Raw genomic sequence first — 24,996 nt, forward strand, 5'->3', positions numbered from 1 at the left:
GATGGGCTGAGTGGCCTTACTCCTGATCCTAATTCGAATGTGCTTATGACCAAAAATCAGGCCAGAAAGTTGAACTGGAAGTGTGCGTGTATATATTATATATATATATATATATATATATATTTATGTACACACACACAAGAATTTTAATATCTAGAGGGAGTGCTTAGCAAAGCACAAATATTGAAACCAAGATATTCCTATTCTTAAATAACACTGCAAACATGGCACTAAGTTCTCCAGAAGTTAACCCACTGCCCTCTGTGATGTTACTGTGCACAGTTCGAATCCAGTCAGCGCAGTTGCATTATAACATGGTTGTCAGTGACTAACTGGTGCGTGTTGTCATCTATGGCATTCTTGGTGATCCAGACTTTAACTGGCTAGTGTAGATTTAAAATTCAAAAGCTGTGTCACGTTTTACACCATCCTTGGAGTCCTGGAGGTATGGACCACCCCTGCCCTGGGCCACACCCTGTTAGTTTTGAACTTAGCCAAGATTTTTGGAAAGAAAAACGTCACCTGGAAATTGCTGTTGAACGTATTAAGAGATGATTACTTATCCTGGTCATAGAATGTCCTTCTGCCTCTTTTTTCAATGGAGGCATCAACGTATATAAAATAGACAAGCTATAAACTACCTTTAGGTAACAGCCTTAGTCCAAACATGGACACAAGAGCTGAACTCCTGAGGTGAGGTGAGAGTGACTGCCCTTGACATCAAGGCAGCATTTGACTGAGTGTGGCATCAAGGAGTCCTAGCAAAACTGGAGTCAATGGGAATCAGGGAGAAAAATCTCCACTGGTTGGTGTCATACCTAGCACAAAGGAAGATGGTTGTGGTTGTTGGAGGTCAGTCATCTCAGCGCCAGGACATCACTGCAAGAGTTTTTCAAAGTAGTGTGCTTGGCAGAACCGTCTTCAGTTGTTTCTTCAGTGACCTTCCCTCCATCATAAGGTCAGAAGTGGGGATGTTCGCTGATGATTGCACAACGTTCAGCACCATTCGTGACTCCTCAGATACTGAAGCAGTCCATGTCCAAATGCAGCAAGACCTGGACAATATCCAGGCTTGGGCTGACAAGTGGCAAGTAAATTTCATGCTACACAAGTGTCAGGCAATGACCATCTTCAGCAAAAGAGAATCTAACCATCACCCTTTGATGTTCAATGGCATTATCATCACTGATTCGCCCACTATCAACATCCTGGGGGTTACCATTGACCAGAACCTGAACTGGACTAGCCATATAAATATTGTGGCTACAAGAGCAGGTCAGAGGCTAGGAATCCTGTGATGAGTAACTCACCTCCTGACTCCCCAAAGCCTGTCCACCATCTACAAGGCACAAGTCAGGAGTGTGATGGAATACTTCCCACTTGCCTGGATGGGTGCAGCTCCCACAACACTCAAGAAGCTTGACACCATCCAGGACAAAGCAGCCCGCTTGATTAGGACCACATCCACAAACATTCACTCCCTCCACCACTGATGCACAGTAGCAGCAGTGTGTACCATCTACAAGATGTACTGCAGGAATTCACCAAGGCTCCTTAGACTGCACCTTCCAAACCCATGACCACTGCCATATAGAAGGACAAGGGCAGTAGATAGATGGGAACACCACCACCTGGATGTTCCCCTCCAAGTCACTCACCATCCTGACTTGGAAATATATCGCTGTTCCTTCACTGTCGCTAGGTCAAAATCCTGGAACTCCCTCCCTAACAGCACTGTGGATGTACTTACACCCCATGGACTGCAGCGGTTCAAGAAGGCAGCTCACCACCACCTTCTCTGGGGCAACTAGAGGTGGGCATTAATATGCTGGCCCATCCAGTGAAGGCCACATCCTGTGAATGAATAAGAAAAACACTTTCTCAAGGGCAGTTAGGGATGGGCAATAAAAAAATATGCTGGCCTAGTCAATGGCACTCACGTCCTGTGAAAAGAATTTTAAAAAAGGGAATGTTATACAAGCCCATTAATTACTTGGCCATGAATATCGATAACAGTAACCCCTATCTGTATTCTCACTGATAACGGAATTGCAGTGTAGACAAAATCAAACAGACCATTGGTGAAAAGTGAGCTGATCAAAATCTGTAACAAGTGCTCAGCTTTTCTTAAATTATCTCATAATCTATTTTTTAACCAATTTAGCCAATTGTTTGCTACCAAATTCACTACCACTGAAAGTAGTTGAGGCCAAAACATTGTATGTTTTCAAGAAGGAGTTAGATATAGCTCTTGGGGGGGTGAAAGGGATCAAAGGATATGGGGAGAAAGCGGGAGCAGTCTATTGAGTTGGATGATCAGCCATGATCATAATGAATGGGGGAGCAGGCTCGAAGGGCCGAATGGCCTACTCCTGCTCCTAGTTTCTATGCTCTCTAAATGCCTTTATTCAGTGAAGAAATTGAGTTGGCATGCAGGTTGACATGATACCATTGTTGGTGAATATTGCCACATCATCCATGATGCCTCCTAGCACTGTGGGTAATATCGGGACGACGCTATTTCAGTTGGCCTTGCGTTGAGTAGGATAGGCCAAGCTGAGATCTTCCCATACGGCTGGCAGAGTAATGCTGAGCTTGTAAAAGTTATTTAATTTTTAAAAATTTTTTTTTTGCTTTAGTAATTCACTGAAGGTTTCACTTCTAAATTGACCTAAGTGCACAGTTGAATGCAACTGATTCAATATTCTCCATCTGTACATTTGTGATGCCTGAGGCTCTGCTCTGAGGCAGCAGGGAGACCTCCTGCAGCTTTACCAGTGCCACTACCCTTCATGTGTCTCTGTAGCAACAAGATGCACTTTGGGAGAGCTGGGGATTGTTAGGCACAGCTTTGGCCCATGCTCAGTGCTAAATTTCCCTCAGTGCTTTACATTTTTACAGTTCTATTTAACCTCAGCCACATAAAAATAGCGATCGGAAACAAAACATCTTTTCCTGTCATTTAATCTGATTTCTGTCGCTCAGGCAGCAAATCCTGATTTCCACCCCCCGTCCACCGCGCCCCCCCCCACCCCCACACCCTCCCCCACTCCCCCCCACCCTCCCCCACCGCCTCACTGGAAAAAAATGTCTCACACATGCAGCTTGCGATGCTGTGCACAGATATTAATGCAAAGGCAGCGGAGTAGCTAGAGAGAGAAAAAAAAAATCAGCAAAACCTGTTGAATAATGTATGTATTAACCTTTTGTATGTAATGAATGAAACATTGAATTCAACCGGTTTTTTTTTTGCAAAGAATTTGTTTTATCCTTTGCTTCCCCCTTCTCTGCCTTTAGGCCTGGCCTCAGCCACAACCAGCTTCCTCTCGGTGCTCTGCCTTCTAAACCAAAGTGTTTCAGAGCGCCTGGGAGCGGAGAATTTACTTTCAGTGCCTCTTCCTTCCCTGTGAGGAAGTGCATGTCCTCTGTTCAAAGCCGCCTCACAACAGAACGGCTCAGAGCAGGATTTTCCCTGCACGGGAATTGTGGACAAGATCTGCACCACACCTTCGGAGACCGAACTCGCTGCGCTCGGAAGAATATCTACGGGTAGAATTACGGACAAAAATAAAAAAGCGTAACTGCATCGTTTGCCCCGGTCTGAGTCGAAACGAGCCTTCAATTTTGTGAATGGTTCTGTGAGAGGAAATGCGTTGGCACGTCAGGAAGGAAGAAATCGGTTCACGCAGGCCCACCGACACCAACTGGAGGGAGGGAATGATCTCAGTGCCAAATTGGGCAGCTGTGAGGCCCAATTAACGCCGGAGCTTGGGCCCTGGTGTGGCCGCTGTCAAAAGCCAGGAACACCAGAGGGCACTGCGATGGGCGAGGATGATGTCATCACGTGCCGGGGTGATGTCATCACATGCAGAGATGGGCATCGTCAGGTACGGAGACCCCACCACAGTTTGAGACAGAAAAGGCCCAAAATGCGAGCAAGTGAAAAGGTGGTGAGATTGGGGGGGTGGGGGGGGAGGTGGTGGGGTGTTGGTGGGGTTGAGAAAAAATATGAAACCTTTTTGTCTGTATCCCGGCGGGTTTGAGTTTGTTGCAGGGAAAAGGAAGAAGCAGACTGAGGTAAGTTTACCACGGCTGTTTTGAAAACTGCGCTTACCTCGTCGAGAGCGGAGGTCAGGAACATCAACACCCGACAGACCTGGGGGCTTTTGTGCATGCACAGACCAGGAACTGGACGCACATGTGCAGTTTTGCAATTTTTACGTTCTTTGGGCCCACTGCACCTGTGAATGGAGCAAAACAGCGCAAAAACCTGGATCAGGTGACCAGTGTCGCTGGCAGGAGACAGGGAGAGGTCCCAGATAAGGGACAGGGGACAAAGCCAGGTCCCTGTTAACTTAAGGTGAAAAAAAGGGAGGAGCAGAGACACACAGACTCCGAGCAGGAAAGGTGTTGCAAAAGGTGCCCTGTTTGGAGCAGTGGTGTTCTGCTCGGTGCAGCCAGAGATCTGCAGTTGTGCGTGTGAGTTGGCGCGCGAGTGTAGACTCAGCAATCCAGGGGAACAGAGCCTTGAAGACAAGACTGAAGCCCTGCGAGGTGGGGCCGTTGTTGACGCTGTCCAAGTTGGAAAGAATTCCCAGGCTGGATCTTTGCAGATGCAGATGGGAATCCCTGGTGAGAGAGGCAGAGTTTCTGTAAGACGGACTGACTCACAGTGTTACTGGCATCTGGCTGGGTTGTTGAGAAATCCATGGATTCCGTCTTGGTCTCATCTGCTATTTATTGTGCAACGTGGGGTGCTTGACCACGGTTTGCTTGTTAATTCACATGTACCTCATATTTATCCTGAATGTTAGAATATAAGATAGATAATTGTTTTATCTTCCTGACCTTGTATCTTAAAGTTTATTTCTGTTTGTTCAAAACCCGTGACATCTTGTGGCTGTATTCACCGAGCAGATATCTTAAATCTCAAACTTTGTCCGCATTAAACAGAACGTTATAGATCCCTAACCGGATCTTACCAAAACCTTGGAAGTCTGCTCAAGGGTCATAACAAAGGCACAAAATTCCATATATAAAGCCATCTGTTACTGGACAGTGGCCAGATCAGCCAAAAACTGAACTGTCCAGTACAAAGCCAGATGATTGGCCACCCTATTCAGGCCTCATTTAAATGAGACCAATGAGCTGTGGACGCCTGCAGTTGGCTGTGGTTCAGGGAGTGGGGTGAGGCAATTGGGGAGGAGCCAATTGTGGGCCAGCAATGGTTTTCAGAGATTGCAATGGAACTGCAAAGAGTATAAAACTTACCGTTTTGATAGCCAGACTGCAATGTTGCTTTTAAGGGTAGCTGATTTGGCCACATGTATACAGTGGCTATCTCAACTCCTGCTGCATTTAGGGCAATTCAGCTTCGAGAAGATAGATAGCGCTATCGCTTGTTTCAGCTGCTTACTCTGGATGGTTATACCGGAACCTTTACAAATATGGCAGGGTTGCAATGCTGGCAAGGAATGTGGGTGCGCACTCTGCCCGCAATATTGGATATTAAGGCACCTGTTTCACAGCTGTACAATTCCAACTACTTTCCAGCCCAAGCTATTTGATTCCTTCACTTAATTACAGGGAGGGTTTTGCTTTAATCATAATACTCACTTTCTGATTCAAAGAACACAACAAAGAAAGGATTTTTTTTTCCCTTGGGGAAGAGAGAGAGGTGAAATGTCTCACAGGTGTAAACAAAATAAGATTGGTCTCTAGAATCTGTGCTTTCTTCCTACTGCAGCTGTTACAGTCTCTGTAAATCATTAAAGAAAAGCAGGATAATTTTGGTAATCAACAATATTCACAGATAGATATTTAGTTAGGCATCGAGAGACAAGTAAGAACACATTTCTTCAGTTTTAAGGAGTTAGCAATGAAATGGTTGTTGGATTTCATGATTGTGTAGAATGGTAGAATAGGCCCAAAGTGCTGACTACTGCTCCAAGCTTTTATATTCTTTTATATGTCACTGGGATCATGTTTAATTTCTTTACATGGCTTTGTCACCTATTCAAAGTGTTGTTTTATCTGCTTCATTTAACAGTACAAAGCAGAGTTTTGCGTCATTGAAGGAATGTTGGGAGACTCATGGACTGGTTTGTGGAGGAGGAGTGCCACATAGGCACTCATACATTGACCCACTTTTAACTTACTGCAGCACCACCTGAGGCTGAGCTGGTGTTATCAATATGACAGGGTTCAGTTTAATGTCCGATATTTAGAGAAAAGAATTGCTAACCCTCAATGTTACATCCTGTCAGAAAAATGTGATTTCCTCTCCATTTGGCCAAAAACCCGCTTTTAAATATGTACAGAAAAAACCCCACCTCCTCACTCAGCACAGACCTACACGAGAGCCCACTGCCCCAACTGCTGTAGCCCAGGCTACAGTTAAACCCCAAAACTGTTGACCACCCAGTGTAAAAAAAAAAATCATTAGAAATTGAAGTAACTCAATAAAACATTCACCAAAATCGTGGCAAGAAAAATGATGAAAAAGAGAAACGCGTGTTCCTGACTGGCTGAAGGTTAGTAATGTTGTAAAAGCTTTTACATAAAATTCAGGTCACTCAACAGCTGAACCCTATTCTGATTGTCATCATGGTCTAGTCTGCTTCTTTTCGTTCATTTTTGAGAAACACTATTTCAAAGACAAACATATTGTCTTCTTCTGCATTTGATCCGTCACCTAATAACTGTGTGCCACTGAAGTAGAGCTCAACAGCTTGAGGCAACAACATGAATATAAAGTATAAATATTAATAAAAGCAACTTTGAACAGTATGCCCAAGGGTGGCTGACAGTACATGACTGCAAAAAGTTACAATTAAAATTCACCCATCTCCAGTTACTGGCACAATGCCCATGCTTCTTAAAGCAGTAAATATTTATTCATACAGTCAAGAGCAGTCTGCTCTATCACAGATTATTTTACAAGCAGACAAAACCTGAAGCAATTAACACAGCTCATGTCACCCAGCATAACAGTTTCAGTGGCACTTTTAAGGATAATTTAGACATCCAGTAATGTGCCAAGATTTTGACTGAAAACACTACATGTCACCCAACCAATTTGCACAAACCATTGTAAATTACAAACCATTTAAATGTAATTATATAAAGAGAGCAAAGGTCCTTAACTTACAAAGGCCACAGGTGTCATGTCGTTCACACAAGTGAAAGAATATCATGAAGGCACCATTAATATTTTAATATTCTCTCTATTCGACAATTAATAAAAAATGAATTCTGGAATTGATGCTGCAAGTGGCCTCTTGTTTTCCACTATTATGATTTCCTTTCCCTTCCCTCGCTCTCTGTTTTTTTTTTGCTGCAAAGCTTCCCTTCCTTTAACCACAGTTACATAAACGAGCACGGTTCATTTAGGCTTATTCTGCTTCTATTTACTTCAGGTCTGAATTCTGTTCAAAGGCTTAAAATAAGTGACAGTCAGATAAGTCACGGTGGAAATGTGTGGCCTGCTTTCAGATCGTAACGCAACGGAGGCTGCATTAAATCTCTAACAAACGGGGGGCAGCGGGGCCCCCTCAAAGTTTGTCTCTAATGGAAACAGGGTGACGGATTACTCTCGTTACTAAGTGTAGTAATGTCCCAAATGCATTCAGAAACCCTTGGGCAGTCTCAATCTGAGCTTCTCATTTGTCAAGAGCTCACGCTACAAAACTGCCTTCAAGTTTAGTCGCACATACTACTGATGCCATTTCTTTTTTACCCAAAGAGATCAAAATGGAGGAGTTGAGGAAATTAAATCATCGGCTGGTGCAGAGTAAAATGCCATGCTAAACGGGGAAATGGAGGTAACTTGGGATAAAGTGGTGGGAGCGGTGCTTGTATCTGACCTGAGGATATTGGTAGGCCTTACTGGATGTGGAATGGGAAAACGTTCTATCTTCCAGCATGGACTTTATTACCTTATTCTCAGCATAGTCATTTTAAGACGATAGAATTCCTACAGAGGATAGGCAGTGAGTAACTCCAGAACACTCGGTTATTCCATGAACGAATAAGTCCCGGGGTGGGGGGGTGGGGGTGGGGTGGGTAAATTTTCCCAAACAAATAAACATGGTATTGCACAGTTACCTGTTGACCATGTGTTCTATTTATATCACGAAGTGAACAAAATAATTATAACATAAGCCTTTTATTTTGATATGGAAACACTTTTAATATCCTTCTCTATAGGAGGTGGGATTTAACTCCCAATAGAGGTGCATGGTCACATTTTTAAACCCAGCACCACCGCCCTTCTCCCTACCCCCATCGATCTGAGGCTGTTAGCTGGTCTTGGAATTGTTCACATTGTTGTTAGCTCAGGTTTTAATAAGTAAATGCACTGACTGACTGGTATGGTTTTGAATCAAGGTCCAAGTTTGATCTCCGGACATTGTAGTATTAACCAGGACATCAAGTAGGTAGAGCACATCAACAGCCTTAAGTAGGGGAGGTCGAATGATCAGGCTATGCTCTTGATCAGTACCAAAGGACTCTTGCGGGAAAGTATATGCTTGAAACCACAGAGCAAGGAAAGGGGCCATTCAGTCCATCAAGTCGGTGCTGGCTCTTTGCTGAAGCAATTCAAAACGAATCCCGCTGCCTCGTCTCTCCCCATCATCCCTAGCAGCAGCCTCAGCTTCATTTATCTATCTAACTTTCTCTTAAAACATGCAATGGTCTTTGCTTCAACCCACTCCCTTGGGCCTATTTTGACTCTTTGATGGGCGATCAGCGAAGCGACTGCCCCATCTCCAGCCGTCCAGGAAATCGAGGGTCCACATTTACGCCTGGCAGATAGATGGCCGAGCGGCAGAGGGATATCCCAACACAACTCACAGATTCGGCAAAGGAAAGCAGGCTCCGGTTACCGCCGGGAAGATGAGTCATGGGGGGGTGAGGTCATCACCAAGGAAGGTGAGGGCCCCATGGCGCTAAGAACCTAGATTATTTAGCTTGTACAATTAGATGCAGAGGGTTGCATAGGATATACAGCACAGAAACAGGCCATTCAGCCCAACCAGCCCATGCCGGTGTTTATGTTCCACTCAAACCTCCTCCCATCTTTCCTCATTTAAATTAATCATCGTAACCCCTTCTCCCTCACATGCCTGTCTAGCTTCCCCTTAAAGACATCTATTCTATCCTCTTCAATCCCACTCCCTGTTTTCAAAGGCGGCACTAGTTTTGCCTAAAATGGCAATCAAAATGGTTCCATTTGCGCCAATGGAGCCCCCAACTCCCATATTAAGTGTGGCCTATCAGCTATAACTGGCCAAGGATAGGGCTTTCAAATGGCATTGACCTCTTGGCCTGCATTAATAGGACATCAAGGTTACCGACCCTAAATTGAGACCAGGGCGAAGGGAGTGAAAACTGGCCCCAGTGGCAAAATGGCTGAGGGTCCAACAACACTGAGTAAAAGGTGAGGGATGATGAAGCTGGGTTCTGATGCCCCACAGTGAAATCTCTTGCCACACTTACACAACGGTCAGTCAATTGAGGTAATCGAGCGTAACGAACACCAACGGAAAAATAAGCCGGCAAAAAAACTTTGCAACTTCATCACAGCTGGGGGGGAGAAATGGGGGAAAACATAGGAAAACCTCTGGAACTGAACAGATAATGTAAATTTGCTCATTTTTTCCAATATGGCAGCCAAAAGGCTGCCCTCAGTTGTTGGAGAGGGAGCGGTGTGGAGGAAGCGGTTGAGGATGGGGGGAGAGAGCTTGTGGGGGTGGAGAGATCAGGGTGGGAGGGAGGGTGGTGAGAGGTGAGGAAGTGCTTTCGTTAATTTAATAATGACTCGTAAATTCCTAACAATGAATTTTACAAAAGCAGAGTGACCCAAGTGTGGAGAATTATGTTTCATCCATATTAATCTGCGAATAAGGGTAAAAATTGCCATTAGGAAATGGGGTTGAAATTCTAGCTACAAGCGTTAACAGCAGGTACTAAACCAACTATTCTGGGTTAATTATTGATAACAAAGACAAATGGTGTTGTTAGTTTAAACAGCTTTGGATTAAGCTGCCCAAAACAGGACTTGTCAGCCTTTTCCAAGTCCACAGCTACTTTGGAATACAGTCCTTGATATTGAAATTGTGAGAGAATTCTCATTGTTCCACCTCCTCAAATATTTGCATTTATAGCATTGTTCTAAACTCACAATCAGACATTACTGAAGAGATAAAGATCCAGTTATCATCACAGTGACTCAAGAATTACTCAACCATCTCAGATAACCACTCTCAGATGACAAGGCCAGGCTTGAGGTGGTGGCTTATTGATTATGTAATGCATTTAGGGCCTAGCCTCCCTATACCTCACAGTTGTGCTGCAAGATAGAATACTGGGCAGGCTTTGTAAACACATTGAATTTGATGCCAAGCTTCGGTCGTATATATCTCTGAAAATAAAGAAAATAGTTCCATTTCTGTTTTATTTTACTTCTGATCTGATTTCTTCTTGAAAGAGTTAATATACGTTAATCATCTACTAGATGATTATCAGATAGGTTTCACAAGGATAATTGAGAAAAACCGATATGGATGTTTTATAATCAAAATTCCCTTCATTTAGACCACGATAACATATCAGCCCCAGATACTGGATATTTTACCTCTTGATTTACGGTCACCATGGTGATAAATCCCATCATTCCAAAAACACTGACTTTGTATCCTGGCACATTTTCCTGTGGGTATTGTTAAGGGGAGTGGAACAGTTCCCTTGGTACAGGGACATGAAGGGACATGTTGTACCTACACATCAATTTCCAAATTCCGGTGTGCAGAATGCCGGACCTAAGGAATGCCCAACTAAAATGGGTGAACAGGACAGTGACAAAAAAAACCATGGCCAGATTCTACTGTGTGGCTGTGGCCCATCACCAGTCCAAAACCCACCACCCCCACCAAACCCCCACCGCCCCCACCAAATCCTCACCGCCCCCACCAAACACCCACCACCACTTCCAAAACCCACAACCAGTCCCAAACCAACCAACCTCACCAAACCCCCACTGCGCCCACCAAATCCTCACCGCCCCCACCAAACCCCCACCACCACTCCCAAACCCACCACCCCCACCACCACCACTCCCAAACCCACCATCACTCCCAAACCCCCAACACCCCCACCACCACTCCCAAACCCACCACCCCAACCAAGCCCCCACTGCCCCCACCAAACCCTCACCACCCCCACCAAACCCCCACCACCACAAACCCACCACCCCCACCAAACCCCCAACACCCCCCACCAAACCCACCACCCCCACCAAACCCCCACCACCCCCACCAAACCCCCACCACCCCCACCAAACCCACCACCACCCCCACCACTCACCACCTCCACCAAACCCCCCCACCACCAAACCCACCACCCCCACCAAACCACCAACACCCCCACCAAACCCACCACCCCCACCACCACTCCCAAACCCACCACCACTACCAAACCCCCACCGCTCCCACCACCCCCATCAAACCCCCAACACCCCCACCAAAACCCCACCACCCCCACCAAACACCCACCACCTCCACCAAACCCTCACCACCCCCACCAAACCCCCACCACCCCCACCAAACCCACCAACCCCACCAAACGCACCACCCCCACCACCTCCATCAAACCCCCACCGCCCCCACCAAACCCCCACCACCCCCACCACCCCCACCAAACCCCCACCACCCCCACCAAACCCCCACTGCCCCCACCAAACCCCCACCACCCCCACCAAACCCCCACCACCCCCACCAAACCCTCACCGCCCCCACCAAACCCACCGCCCCCACCAAACCCACCACCCCCACCAAACCCTCACCGCCCCCACCAAACGCCCACCGCCCCCACCAAACCCCCACCGCCCCCACCAAACGCCCACCACCCCCACCAGACCCACCACCCCCACCAAACCCACACCGCCTCACCAAACCCTCACCGCCCCCACCAAACCCTCACCGCCCCCACCAAACCCTCACCGCCCCCACCAAACTCCCACCGCCCCCACCAAACCCTCACCACCCCCACCAAACCCCCACCGCCCCCACCAAACCCTCACCGCCCCCACCAAACGCCCACCGCCCCCACCAAACCCCCACCACCACTCCCAAACCCACCACCCCCACCAAACCCCCACCGCCCCCACCAAACCCCCACCGCCCCAACCAAACCCCCACCGCCCCCACCAAACCCACCACCACCCCCGCCAAACCCACCACCACCCCCGCCAAACCCACCACCCCCACCGCTCCCACCAAACCCACACCACTCCCACCACCCCCACTGCTCCCACCAAACCCCCACTGCCCCAACCAAACGCTCACCTCCCCCACCAAACCCCCACCACCCCCACCAAACACCCACCGCCCCCACCAAACACCCACTGCCCCCACAAAACCCCCACCGCCCCCACCAAACCCCCACCACCCCCATCAAACCCCCACCACCCCCACCAAACCCCCACCACCCCCACCAAACCCTCACCGCCCCCACCAAACCCACCGCCCCCACCAAACCCACCACCCCCACCAAACCCTCACCGCCCCCACCAAACGCCCACCGCCCCCACCAAACCCCCACCGCCCCCACCAAACGCCCACCACCCCCACCAGACCCACCACCCCCACCAAACCCACACCGCCTCAACCAAACCCTCACCGCCCCCACCAAACCCTCACCGCCCCCACCAAACCCTCACCGCCCCCACCAAACTCCCACCGCCCCCACCAAACCCTCACCACCCCCACCAAACCCCCACCGCCCCCACCAAACTCCCACCGCCCCCACCAAACCCTCACCACCCCCACCAAACCCCCACCGCCCCCACCAAACCCTCACCGCCCCCACCAAACGCCCACCGCCCCCACCAAACCCCCACCACCACTCCCAAACCCACCACCCCCACCAAACCCCCACCGCCCCCACCAAACCCCCACCGCCCCAACCAAACCCCCACCGCCCCCACCAAACCCACCACCACCCCCGCCAAACCCACCACCACCCCCGCCAAACCCACCACCCCCACCGCTCCCACCAAACCCACACCACTCCCACCACCCCCACTGCTCCCACCAAACCCCCACTGCCCCAACCAAACGCTCACCTCCCCCACCAAACCCCCACCACCCCCACCAAACACCCACCGCCCCCACCAAACACCCACTGCCCCCACAAAACCCCCACCGCCCCCACCAAACCCCCACCACCCCCATCAAACCCCCACCACCCCCACCAAACCCCCACCGCCCCCACCAAACCTCCACCACCCCCACCAAACCCCCACCGCCCCCACCAAACCCCTACCGCCCCCACCAAACCCCCACCGCCCCCACCAAACCCCCACTGCCCCCACCAAGCCCTCACCGCCCCCACCAAGCCCTCACCGCCCCCACCAAACCCCCACCACCCCCACCAAACCCACCACCCCCACCACCTGGCAGAAAGTCAGAGGCAACCCCATCTCTGCCAGAAGCTCCTCTGGATTTTATGGTCCCTGTGCAACTAAATGCCTGAAATCATGGCTTCCTTCCCACCTCCCCCCACCCCCAAACCCTAGGCAGGATGTCCCGCCTCCAGGAGCTGCCATCCAATCAGAGGCATGGCAGTTCTTCAATTCCAGCAGCAGCACCAGGAGCTGTTCTCGGAGCAGCCATAATGGGAGAGGCCGGTGTGCAGGTAAATAGGGGCAGGAGCCACGGGGCCAATCAGGTAGACCCCTGCCCGGGGGTGGTCAATCACCAGGTCAGTAGGTCTTCAAGCTGGGGAGACACTTGCCATGAGGGTGACCCTCCATGGGGCCATGGGATGCTTGATCGTGAGGGGCCACCCCTTACTGATCCCACAGGGAGACCACCGGAGTTTACTGGACAGTCTCCCAGGTCTTGAAGTGCCTGTCCGCTGCTGATATAATACCACTGGCAGCAGGAAGAGGCCCTTAAAGTGTCCCTTAGTTGGCCATTGAAGAACTTCAATTGGCCTAAGAGTGAGCAGAGTGCCAGCTACTTGCACCGCCATTGGTAAGGTGTCAGCAGCAGGAAGGCAACAACCATTTCCTACCCTTCCCCAACCCCCACAACCATCCCGCCTAATTTTATGGGCAGGGGTTGGGGGGAACTAAAATTCGGCTCCATAAGTGCATTTATAGGATTGGACCAGGTATTTGTGCACCAATTTTCTTTACCTTTTGGGGACTTTTTTGACTCCTGAGCAATGACCTGGGATGTAAAAATTGCCTTTGGACACAAGGAATTATAGTAATAACAATAGTAAGAAGGAGAGGAGGGGCTTATCTTATGAAGAAAGGTTGAACAGGTTGAGCGTATAATCATTGGAGTTTAGAAGAATGAGGGATGATCTTATTGAAACATAGAAGATCCTCAAGGCACTTGTTTAGGGTGAATACCGGGAAGATGCTTCCTCTTGTGGGCAAGACTGGAACTAGGGGATTCAGTTTAAGAATAAGATGTCTTCCTTTAAAGACAAAGACGGGGAGAGTTTTTCCCCCACATGTCGTCATTAGTCTGAAATGCTATTCTCTAGGAAGCAGTGGAGGCTGGATCATTGAGCATATTCAAGGCTGAGTTAGACAGATCTTTGATAGACAAGGCATCCAAGGGTTATGGGCAGGGATCAGACAGGAAAGTGGAGTTGAGATCGCAGCCAGATCAGCTACAATCTTATTGAATGGCAGAGCAGGTTGGATAGGCCTACTCCTGCTCCTGAGTCCTATGTTCCTATGAAAGTCCATACAACGCAGATGTAAGCAAACAGCCCATAATAGGAGTATTGATAATTAAGAGTCCGTGTAAGGCTCTTAGTGGGATGATTGCAAAGAAGGGAGTTAAGGAAGGATGACTTACACATAGAAGTATAGGCCATTGATGGTAAGGAATTAACAAAGAGTTAAGGGAAGTGAATCCTCTTACCTTGTCTGCCCTGGTAACTAGGTCACTAAAGTGTTTGACAGCCTAAGTTGCCTGGTATGGTTTGGGACAGTTGATGATTATTGCTCTGGTACAATTGTTGGACTCTGATGTTGCTGCAGTGCAGCTCTTCTTTTGGGAACTGTGCCTCTGAGACCCAAAGAGTGTGGGCGGTTTCTGCCTAACCTTATACTGAAGGATGCCAGGCGCTTCTATACTGAGCTGGGGACTCTCAGCCTTCCTGAAGACATTAGAAACATATTTGAGTTATGCAGATGTAAGTTTAAAAATGGGAAAAGATTTGTCAGCGAAGCTGCCTTGTATCAGTTCTTTCACTGAGAAATAAAATTAAAAGATCACGATTTACTTCCAAGTTATCAAAAATGATCTCTCAGTGTTCAGTGTTATTAAGATGGAAATTGGACAGCAATTTGCGGCATTCACACACATGCACAGTTATAAGTGGAAATCAGCAAGATGCTATTTGAGCTAGCCTGCTCACAAGTTGCACTCTACTAGTATTTCACTGAGAGACTCAACTTTGAAATAAGGGCATTGTAGTAATTATGGTTGTATTTAGTGTGTAATGTACCTTTAAGAATAATACTTGTTAGGAAAGATCACATGATCTGTAGTAACCAATAAGAGAGTAGCACGGGCTACTCCAACAGTGTAGAGATAGACTTGGAGTTGAAAGTACACGTGTATTGCTGCTGAGTATATTGTAAATAAACCTAATGATTCCACTTTAGAAGCATTTGCAGTTCAACTCTATTACTAATAGTACAAATTGGTGACCCTACAACAAACTGGTGATGGGGATAAAATAGGATTGCACAGAAGAAATCAAGTGAGAAAGAAATCGGCACTACACCTGGCCCAGTGATTGTAAGTAGCAAGCTCCATTAGAATTGAAGATGTTATCCTCTCTCAAAATGCCACAATTTTGGAGAATTGATCCATTTGAACCAACCACAGGCGATTGGTCTCAATACACAGAATGCCTCACGTTCTTTTTCCAAGCGAGCGAGACTACGAGGTAAAAGAGGCGAGCGATCCTCTTGAGTACTTGTGGGAGCAAACCTACGGTTTGATTCATAGTTTGATGGCACCCAGTGCCCCAGATTCAAAGAATTTTGATGAATTGGTGGACCTCGTGAAGGGTCACTTCCAACCCAACCCTCAGTCATGATGCACAGGTTCAGGTTTAATTAGTGAAATAGAGCCCCTGGTGAGGCAATTGCATGTCACGTGGCAAATTTGACACAGCTAACGGAACACTGGGAGTTCGGTACGACCCTGAACAACATGCTCAGAGTCGTTCAGTGTGTGGTGTGAAAGAGGACACTATTCAGAAAAGATTATTGTCCGAAGCGAATCTGGATTTCAAGAAGGCACTAGAGATAGCGCTGGACATGGAAAGCGCTGAAAGAGATTCATAAGCAATACAGGGTCCCCAAAATGGTGCTGTCCTCCACATGGGGTGGGAAACCCCAGCTGAAAGTGGCGCAATAAGGGAAGACTCTGTCGAGAAGCGGGAAACAGCCCCCACTAGCCGAAGAATAAAGAGAAAAAGCTTAGCGGTGAGATCGAAGAATGATTTCAATAGAGATGGAAACAATCAGTCTTTTACTGATTGGCAGTTTAAAAAAACCAAATGCTACTATTGTCTCAGGAAGGGACATATAATGAGGCAGGGCAAGGAAAGAATCAAGCAAGTGGTGAAGAAGCCCAATGAAATCTACAATGTAGAAGATCCTGAAACAACAAATTCTGACATTTACTCGTTGTTTAATCTGAAAGTTGGAAAGACAGAACCAATGTTTGTCACAATAAAAATAAATGGCAAACCTGTTAGAATGGAAGTGGACACGGGATCTTCCACTACAGTAATTGGGGAACATATCTTCAGATATTTGACTGGCAAACATCTGCCTCAGGGAGATTAGTTTGATCTTAAAAAATTTTAATAAAGACAGAAAAAAGTGTTTTAAGACATGTCCCCTCATGTGACAGTTTCACATGAGCTGGGACATGTCAGTGAATTTTATTGAAAAATTTTATTAAACTTTAAAAACCTTCATGAAACCTTGTCCCGCCTGTGGATGAGGTTTCATGAAACATGCGAAGGCCACCTGGGCTCTTCATCTGCAGCCCCCCCCACCCCCGCCATATTAAAGTTGGATGGGCAGCTCCATTAATTATTTTAATTGGAATTTAAATGGCCTTTGACAGTTCAGCAGGAGCGCAGCCAATTCCACTGCTCGCCCGCTGAACTGAATATCTGAATGACGCGCGGTGATGTCGGAACACCCGCTGAAGATTCTGCCCAATGTTTCTGTTCATTGTCGATGCCCATTTAAAATGGGTGGACGTATATGAGATAAAGTCACCAGCGCTGGCCGCTACAATTGAGAAACGACATCAGAGTTTTGTCATTCACAGACTACCAGAAGTAGCTATTACCGATAACAGCACGGCATTTACAAGTGCTGGGTTTCAACGATTTATCAGCCTCAAAGGCGTCACTCTTATAAAAACTGCACCATATCACCGTTCCTCAAACAGATTGGCCGAAAGAGCAGTTCAACTGTTCAAGACAGGCATGATAAAGCTAACTGGTGATTCCTTGGTAACCAAGCTAGTATATTTCCTTTTTCATTACAGAACTACCCCTCACACAATAACAGGTGTCACATCTGCAGAGTTATTGTTGAAACACTGTCCCTGGACGAGATTGAGCTTAATAATGCCGAATTTAGAGGGGAAGGTGGAAAAGAGTCAGGGAAGCCAGGAAACTAGACATGACTGGTATAGTCATGAGAGGAAATTTACCGTAGGAGAGCCGGTATATGTGAAAAATTTCAGGGAGGGACCAAAGTGGTTACTGGGTGAAATAAGTGCGGGTGACTGACCTCTATCTTACCACGTGGAGGTGGAAGACCAGGTCATCCATAAACATGTGGACCATTTAAGGAAGAGAGAGATAAATCATCAAGGTTTGGTTCCACCAGTGACCATGACCGGGTCTGCTTTTCCTGTCGAGGATACTCAACCCAGGACTGACAAGTCTGATGTTCCTGTAAGAGTTGAGGATACAGAACTGCGAGTGCCCACCAAAGCACCTGATGTTCAGGCAACACTGGAAAAGGAGACTACTGACAAAGAATCTGAAGCTGTGGAGCTGCAACATTCCACAAGTACCAGGAAACCACCTGAAAGACTGAACGTGTAAATTCCTTACCAGTGTAAATACTATGTTGTCTTAAAAATAAGTGCTTGTAAATATAATATGTAAAGCTGAGTTGAAGGGGGAGGAATGTAGTAATTATGGTTTTATTTTGTGTGATGTACCTTTAAGAATAATACTTATTAGGAAAGATCACATGATCTGTAGTAACTAATAGGAGAGTAGCACAGGCTACCTCAGTTGACAGTGTAGAGAAAGAGTTAGAGTTGAAAGCACACATGTAGTTGCTGTTGAGTATAATGTAAGTTAACTTAACGTTTCCACTTAAGAAGTGTCTGCAGTTCAACTCTATTACTAATAATACAACTCAGCCACCCTACAACAGGTGTGAAGTTGTGGTACTTTCCCACTAGATACCCCCTAAATAGAAAAAGTTAGGACATGTCCACTTGAGTGTAAGTGATTTTTTATTTCTTACAGTATCTTAATCACTGCCTAGCAGCTTCTCTGAAACTGAAAATTTACTCTTACAATTATGGTATCTCATTCATTAAGATTTTAATTTTGGTTAGAGATTTTTTAAAAATTACCCTTTCTTCCTGTCTCTTTTATCTACTTCCTAATCTCACCATCCTCTCACCTAATTCATTTCTGTGCATGACTTTACAAGAATTACATATTTATACTCAGACTTCCTGCTTTACACCATGCCTGTCTCAGTGAGGATTTTACAATCTAATTGGCGGACGAGTTACTTTCCCTGCTCACACATGCCCCAGGTCCCCTCTAAGGAGCACCGCACTGGAAAGGAACTCTAATAAATGGAAGTTGTTATGCAAAAAAAAACATGAAAAGTCTGTGGGCAGCCCAAAGCATAATAAACAGTGAGTGCTTGTTCCTTCAATTCAGACCTCAAAATGCAGGCCGATATTTCACAGCAAACCATCCCTGGAAGCTGCTGCAGGGCTTTAACTGCTGCAGCAGCCTGGAACTTCCAGCCTCGCTGCCCGAATGGTGAGTCCCCAGTTGGAGGCGGTACTGAAATCAAGGTGACCCCAGAAAATGTGACAGGGCGATTCTACGCTACTTCCAGCGGGTGTGAATGTTTCCTGCCATTAATCCGCCTGGATTTTTGCGTGAGTGGAAAACCCAGCTGATTGCCTCCACTCTGTTTTCATCTGGATAATCCTGGGGGTTTAAAATAGAATGTCCCAGGAAGAGACAACCTCTGCATCCGGCCGTGTTACTGTTTACAGCCTGTTGTGGTACAGTCTGGGATCTGTTCATGAGCCTTTGAGTGGTGTGTGTGTATGCAGATTGAAATTCACTGCTCCTTCTCCCAGGCGTGTGGGGGCTTTGGGTTAGTGTACTAAAAAAATATTGAAAATCTGGGAAGTATTTTATTTAGGTCATTTTTCTTTCTTACGTTATTTAAAATGTATTGCTGCAGCCTAGTTATTGATGATCTGCCTCTTAATTAGCCTGCATACACCAGGAGTTTGGATTGGGCTGATGTGGAATATATTAAACTGACCCCAAGTTAATAAGAAGATTGTTGAAAAGGGGTCTTTAGCTTTAACAAAAGTCAGCAAAATTATAAAACAAACGAGCTGCAGCAGTGCAAACAGAGTAGTAATCAAGGTCACAAGAAAACCTTTGCAGCCAGAATGCTTTTGTTCATATTTGTTCTTACTTAATATGTATATCCACAGTGAGCAAGGTTTATCTCTCCTGCTTAATGATGCTACTTGCTCCCTCGCCAGTCATGTTATTTTGTTAGTAATTAACATTTCAGGATTTGTTATGCTGAAATTGAGGACAGGGCTGCTTAAAGCAAGATAGAGTTGAGTCGTAAGATAATTCAAGATCCCCGATTTCGGCAGCAAAGATAAAGAATCAGACAATTTTACAGCACCGCATGAGGCTGTTCTGTCCATTGTTTATGGGCTAGCTCTCTGAAATAGCTAACTGCCTCATTCTGTTTCCATCACTTCAACCCCCTCACCCCACCCCCCCAACCCTTTTCTTTATTTACTGCTTAAGATGTTATTTTTAAAAGCTGTTATGGATTCCGGTTCCACCACTGTTCTGCTAAGGTTTTCCATTCCGTTACAATCTGTAAAAGTGAATCCTAACCTAACATTTCCCTGACAATCTTAAGTTTGTGCTCCCCAGTTAAAAAAATCACCAACCAGTGCGAGTGGCTCTTTTTCCAGTCTACCTTCCCAAAACAGCTCATCATTTCGAACACTTCGATTGGACCTCCTCTTAAATGTCCTAATGAAAAGACCCCCAGAATTTCTACTGTCTCATCCAACTAAAACCTCTCGTCCCTGAGTCTCTTTGCACCTTGCCAACACCCTTGATATTTGCCTGACTATGCATGTCCAACGTGGACACAATACCACAGCCTTTCTCTTTCTATCTGACCATTTGTGAGCTGCACACTAGCCAGTGATTTGCCATTGTCTCTTAGCTTCTGTGCTTTATGCTTCTATTCCAACATCCAGCATCACATGTGTCCCTTACTATGGCCCATTAAGGCCATTAACTTCTCTACCTAGGTTTAGGTATTTGAGTTCTGGCATTCTTTTAGGTTATGGTTGACCTGTACCTTAACCCTTTTTATCCACCTTTAATCCATATCTCTTGATACCTGGACCTAACAACAATCTCCCAGGGCAGGATTTTACCCCCCATGGGCGGGGCGGGCCTGACCCCGATCAGGCGTCAAATAGCACAGGATGACTCCGGGCGAGTGTCCCAACGTCATCGCGCACCCACGGGGTATTTTGGTCGGTGGGTGCACCCGCAAGTTGGCAGCGCGCCCGCCGACAATTAAGAGGCCCACTGAGGCCATTTAACCAATTAATTACAAGCTACTTTCTGCTGCCCGTCCAACCTTAAGGTTGGCAGGCGGGCAAATCAGCCAGGCGGTCTTTGGACTTTTTAGGAAACCTCGTCCATAGGGCGGGCTGAGGTTTCCAATATTCAGTTTTTTTTTAACGTTTTGACAGCGTTTTTACTTTGTCTTGGTTCATGTGAGTGAGTCCTATATGGGGGTCTTTTTTTTCCCCTTTTCAAAATCTTTACTCTTGATTTTACTAATTTTTCTGCTCCCCCCCCCTCCTTTTCAGGGGGCTTTCAGTGCGCGCTCCCCCCACGCATGCGCAGGCTTTGATGCTCCCCCTCCTCTTGCACCTCTCCCACCCCCAACACCCCAGCAACGCTGAGCTTCTCAGTGCGCCTCTCACACTGGCTGCCCATTCATTTGCCAGCCGGCGTGAAATTGTGGTCGGGGGCCAATCGCGGGCTTTGGGACCGTTTTCCAGCTGCTCCTGGGCACTCCCACCTGCTGCTCCTGCCCAACAACCCAAAAATCCCACCCCCAATATCTCTCTGGCCCTCTACCACTTAGTGAGTATGTGCCCTCCTTATTCTTTCTTCCAAAACGTACCGCATTCCTCATAAGTATCTATCTCATTCTCATCGCCACATTATAGGAAGGATGTGATTGCACTGGAGGGGGTGCAGAGGAGATTCACCAGGATGTTGCCTGGGATGAAACATCTAAGCTATGAAGAGAGGTTGGATAGATTTGGGTTGTTTTCGTTGGAGCAGAGAAGACTGAGGGGCGACCTGATCGAGGTGTACAAGATTATGAGGGACATGGACAGGGTGGATAGGGAGCAGCTGTTCCCCTTAGTTGAAGGATCAGTCACGAGGGGGCATATGTTCATGGTGAGGGACAGAATGTTTAGAGGGGATGTGAGGAAAAACTTTTTTACCCAGAGGGTGGTGACAGTCTGGAATGCACTGCTAGGGAGGGTGGTGGAGGCGGGTTGCCTCACATCCTTTAAAAAGTACCTGGATGAGCACTTGGCACGTCATAACATTCAAGGCTATGGGCCAAGTGCTGGTAAATGGGATTAGGCAGGTAGGTCAGGTGTTTCTCACGTGTCGGTGCAGACTCGATGGGCTGAAGGGCCTCTTCTACACTGTGATTCTGTGATAAAGTTGCCTCTTTCTGAGAAACTAACAACTACACATCAGATTTAAAAGAATCTCTAGTATTCCATGTAAATAATGTAGATTCCACACAAACATATCTAACACCAACTGGGGGGGGCAAGAATATTAGGATTGGCAAAGATGCATTGTAATAACCAGGTGAAGAGGGCCGAGTTGGCTCCCCTCTATTCAACCTCCTCAATTTGTCACAACAAAGGTCTAAGTTTCTTTTTCAAGAGGATATGCCTTCTCCCAATCAGAATGTATTTTACTGTTTAAGCTGTACGCAATGAGGACCCAATCAAACAAGGTTTTCTTGAGTCAAAGGAAGAGCAAATTTATCAACCACTGAACCTGGGAATCTGAGTATTGCTGAGCAAAGTGATTTCTTTTTGTCAAAGCTTTTCATTTTGCACTCATCAGGACAATTCGCAAGAATACCAAATGTAAAGGGAACAACAGTTTATACTGTATGAGAAGAGAGTGCTGATTGGTTGGCAAGTGGACTCTGATTGGTAGAGACGTTGCCATGGAGAATACACCACCGCTGGCAATGCCTCTACCACTTGCCAACCAATCTTCTCATACAGTGTAAATTGTTGTTCCCTTTGCGTTTGGTATTCTTGCAAATTGTCCTGACGAGTCCAAGATGAAAAACTTCAACAAAAAGGCAATACCTGAGAAAAATAATAAAGATGCGACCACAAGCATTTGGTCCTTATGCAATCATTCAGGCACACGCACACGCATACAAATCAGATACAAGGGGAGTTAGAGCCCAAATAAAAAACGGTGAAAGAATAAATGGTTAAGTGTCCTTTGATTGTCCTAGAGACATAGATTTTAAATGTTCTGGCCAATTTGGATTAGCTGGTTTCTTGGGTGTAGTTAGATGTAGAAGATGTTGCAATTATTATGAGATCTCAGCTCACTGGTAGATTTTTGGTAGAGTTGTCTTCTTGAATCAGGCGACACTCTTATTCCAAAAGAGAGAGAAGGAGAGAGATCTCAGCTTGTTTCCTCTGCTGAAGACTTTCTTGACAATGCCTGTGTCACTTTGCAATCTTTCTCTAGTGGCTGGCAGCCTTCTCCTTCACCAACTGTGTGTTTCCAGGAGGTTTTGGGTGGGTCTATCTGTAGCAGCTATTGTTTCAATACTCAATAATTTGCATTTTTAATGTTACGAGTTTCAATGGGTGTCGGGATAATAGGAAATGTCTCTTCACACTCCCCTGGGGTGATTTTTGTTGGTTTCTCATCTTCACCTTGGAATGTGGCGTTGCATTTTAAGCAGTTTGTTCTGTCTCAGTTCAAACTGCAACATTTCTAGTCAGTTGAAAAATCATATTAGGCTTGTATCAGCATTACACAACAAGGGTTTCATGCATTTATTTCCTTCATGTCAATGGATGCTGCTTTCAATTATCAACAAAATGAATGTCTGTTCAGCAAATGCAAGCAAAGGTCTGGATCAACCAAGTATCTAGTGTTATGTTGTCCTATATATTCGATGGGCCAAATAGTCCACTCCTGCTCCTATCTTTTCTGATCTTATGATATATATTTATGAGCACGTCGTAAGAAAGAAACCCACACAAGGCGGGTTAAGATTATTTGTCTCAAAATAAAGGGAATTGTGGACTGTGCAAAGAACTTCTATATACACATCAAGAAGGAAAGTAATAAAAATAGTAAGAAGCACACAAGTAGCAAAAGAAACGAGATAATCAATGTGACTAATAGCATCTATTAAAATCAAAGGAAACTAAGTGTTCTGACAGAAGTCAGGCATCAATTGTACTATAAACACTGGACTAAACAAATATCCATCCGGCTGTTTAGTTTGCTGCTGCATGAATATTCTTCGTTATGTACCTTTTGTACAAGAGTGTGAAGGAGCTCCTGTAGAGCGTAAGCACCAGCATGGACCTACTTGACCAAACAGCTACAATGCAAAGAATTTATAATACTTGTAATTAAGACTGAAATGCAGAATAGAATTGCTATACTCAGATGAATGTGGATATTTGTTGGGCTACACATGTTGCCTTGCAAAGTTTCTCAAGAAAGGCATCTTTATAAATTGATTTTTTAAAAATTTATTTAATGGATGTGGGCATCACTGGCTAGGCCAGCATTTATTGTCCATCCCTAATTGCCTTGGAGAAGGTAGTGGTGAACCACCTTCTTGAACCGCTGCAGTCCATGAAGTCTAGGTACACCCACAGTGCTGCTAGGGAGGGAGTTCCAGGATTTTGACCCAGCCACAGTGAAGGAAAGGTGATATATTTCCAAGTCAGGATGGTGCATGGCTGGAAGGGGAACTTGCAGGTGGTGGTGTTCCCATGCATCTGCTGCCTTTGTTCTTCTAGGTGGTAGAGGTTGCGGGTTTGGAAGATGCTGTTGATAGGAGCCTTAGTGAGTTACTGCCCTGCATCTTGTACACGGTACACCGTGCTGCCTTTGTGTGCTAGTGATGAAGGGAGTGAATGTTTAAGGTGGTGGATGGGATGCTGATCAAGCGGGCTGCTTTGTCCTGGATGGTGTTAAACTTCTTGAGTGTTGTTGGAGCTGCACTCATCCAGGTAAGTAGAGAGTATTACATAACACTCCTGAGTCATGCCTTGTAACTGGTGGAGAGGCTTTGGCAAGTCAGGAGGTGAGTTACTCATTGCAGAATTTCTAGCCTCTTATCTACTCTTGTTGACACAGTGTTTATATGGCCGGTCCAGTTAAGTTTCTGGTCAATGGTAACACCCAGGATGTTGATGGTAGGGCATTCAGCAGTAGTAATTCCATTGAATGTCAATGAGAGAGAATCAGAATCTCATTGTTGGAGATGGTCATTGC

General features: G+C 46.4%; 1 protein-coding gene across 6 annotated transcripts in view; it reads right to left on the bottom strand.

The window, feature by feature from the left end:
- LOC121280870 (serine/threonine-protein kinase Nek6-like) overlaps window positions 1–24,996 on the bottom strand; it is a 360,301-nt gene that overhangs the window by 267,265 nt on the left and 68,040 nt on the right. The window lies entirely within an intron of this gene.

The sequence above is a fragment of the Carcharodon carcharias genome, chromosome 8 (assembly GCF_017639515.1).
Source record: "Carcharodon carcharias isolate sCarCar2 chromosome 8, sCarCar2.pri, whole genome shotgun sequence".
In the NCBI taxonomy this organism is placed as follows: domain Eukaryota; kingdom Metazoa; phylum Chordata; class Chondrichthyes; order Lamniformes; family Lamnidae; genus Carcharodon; species Carcharodon carcharias.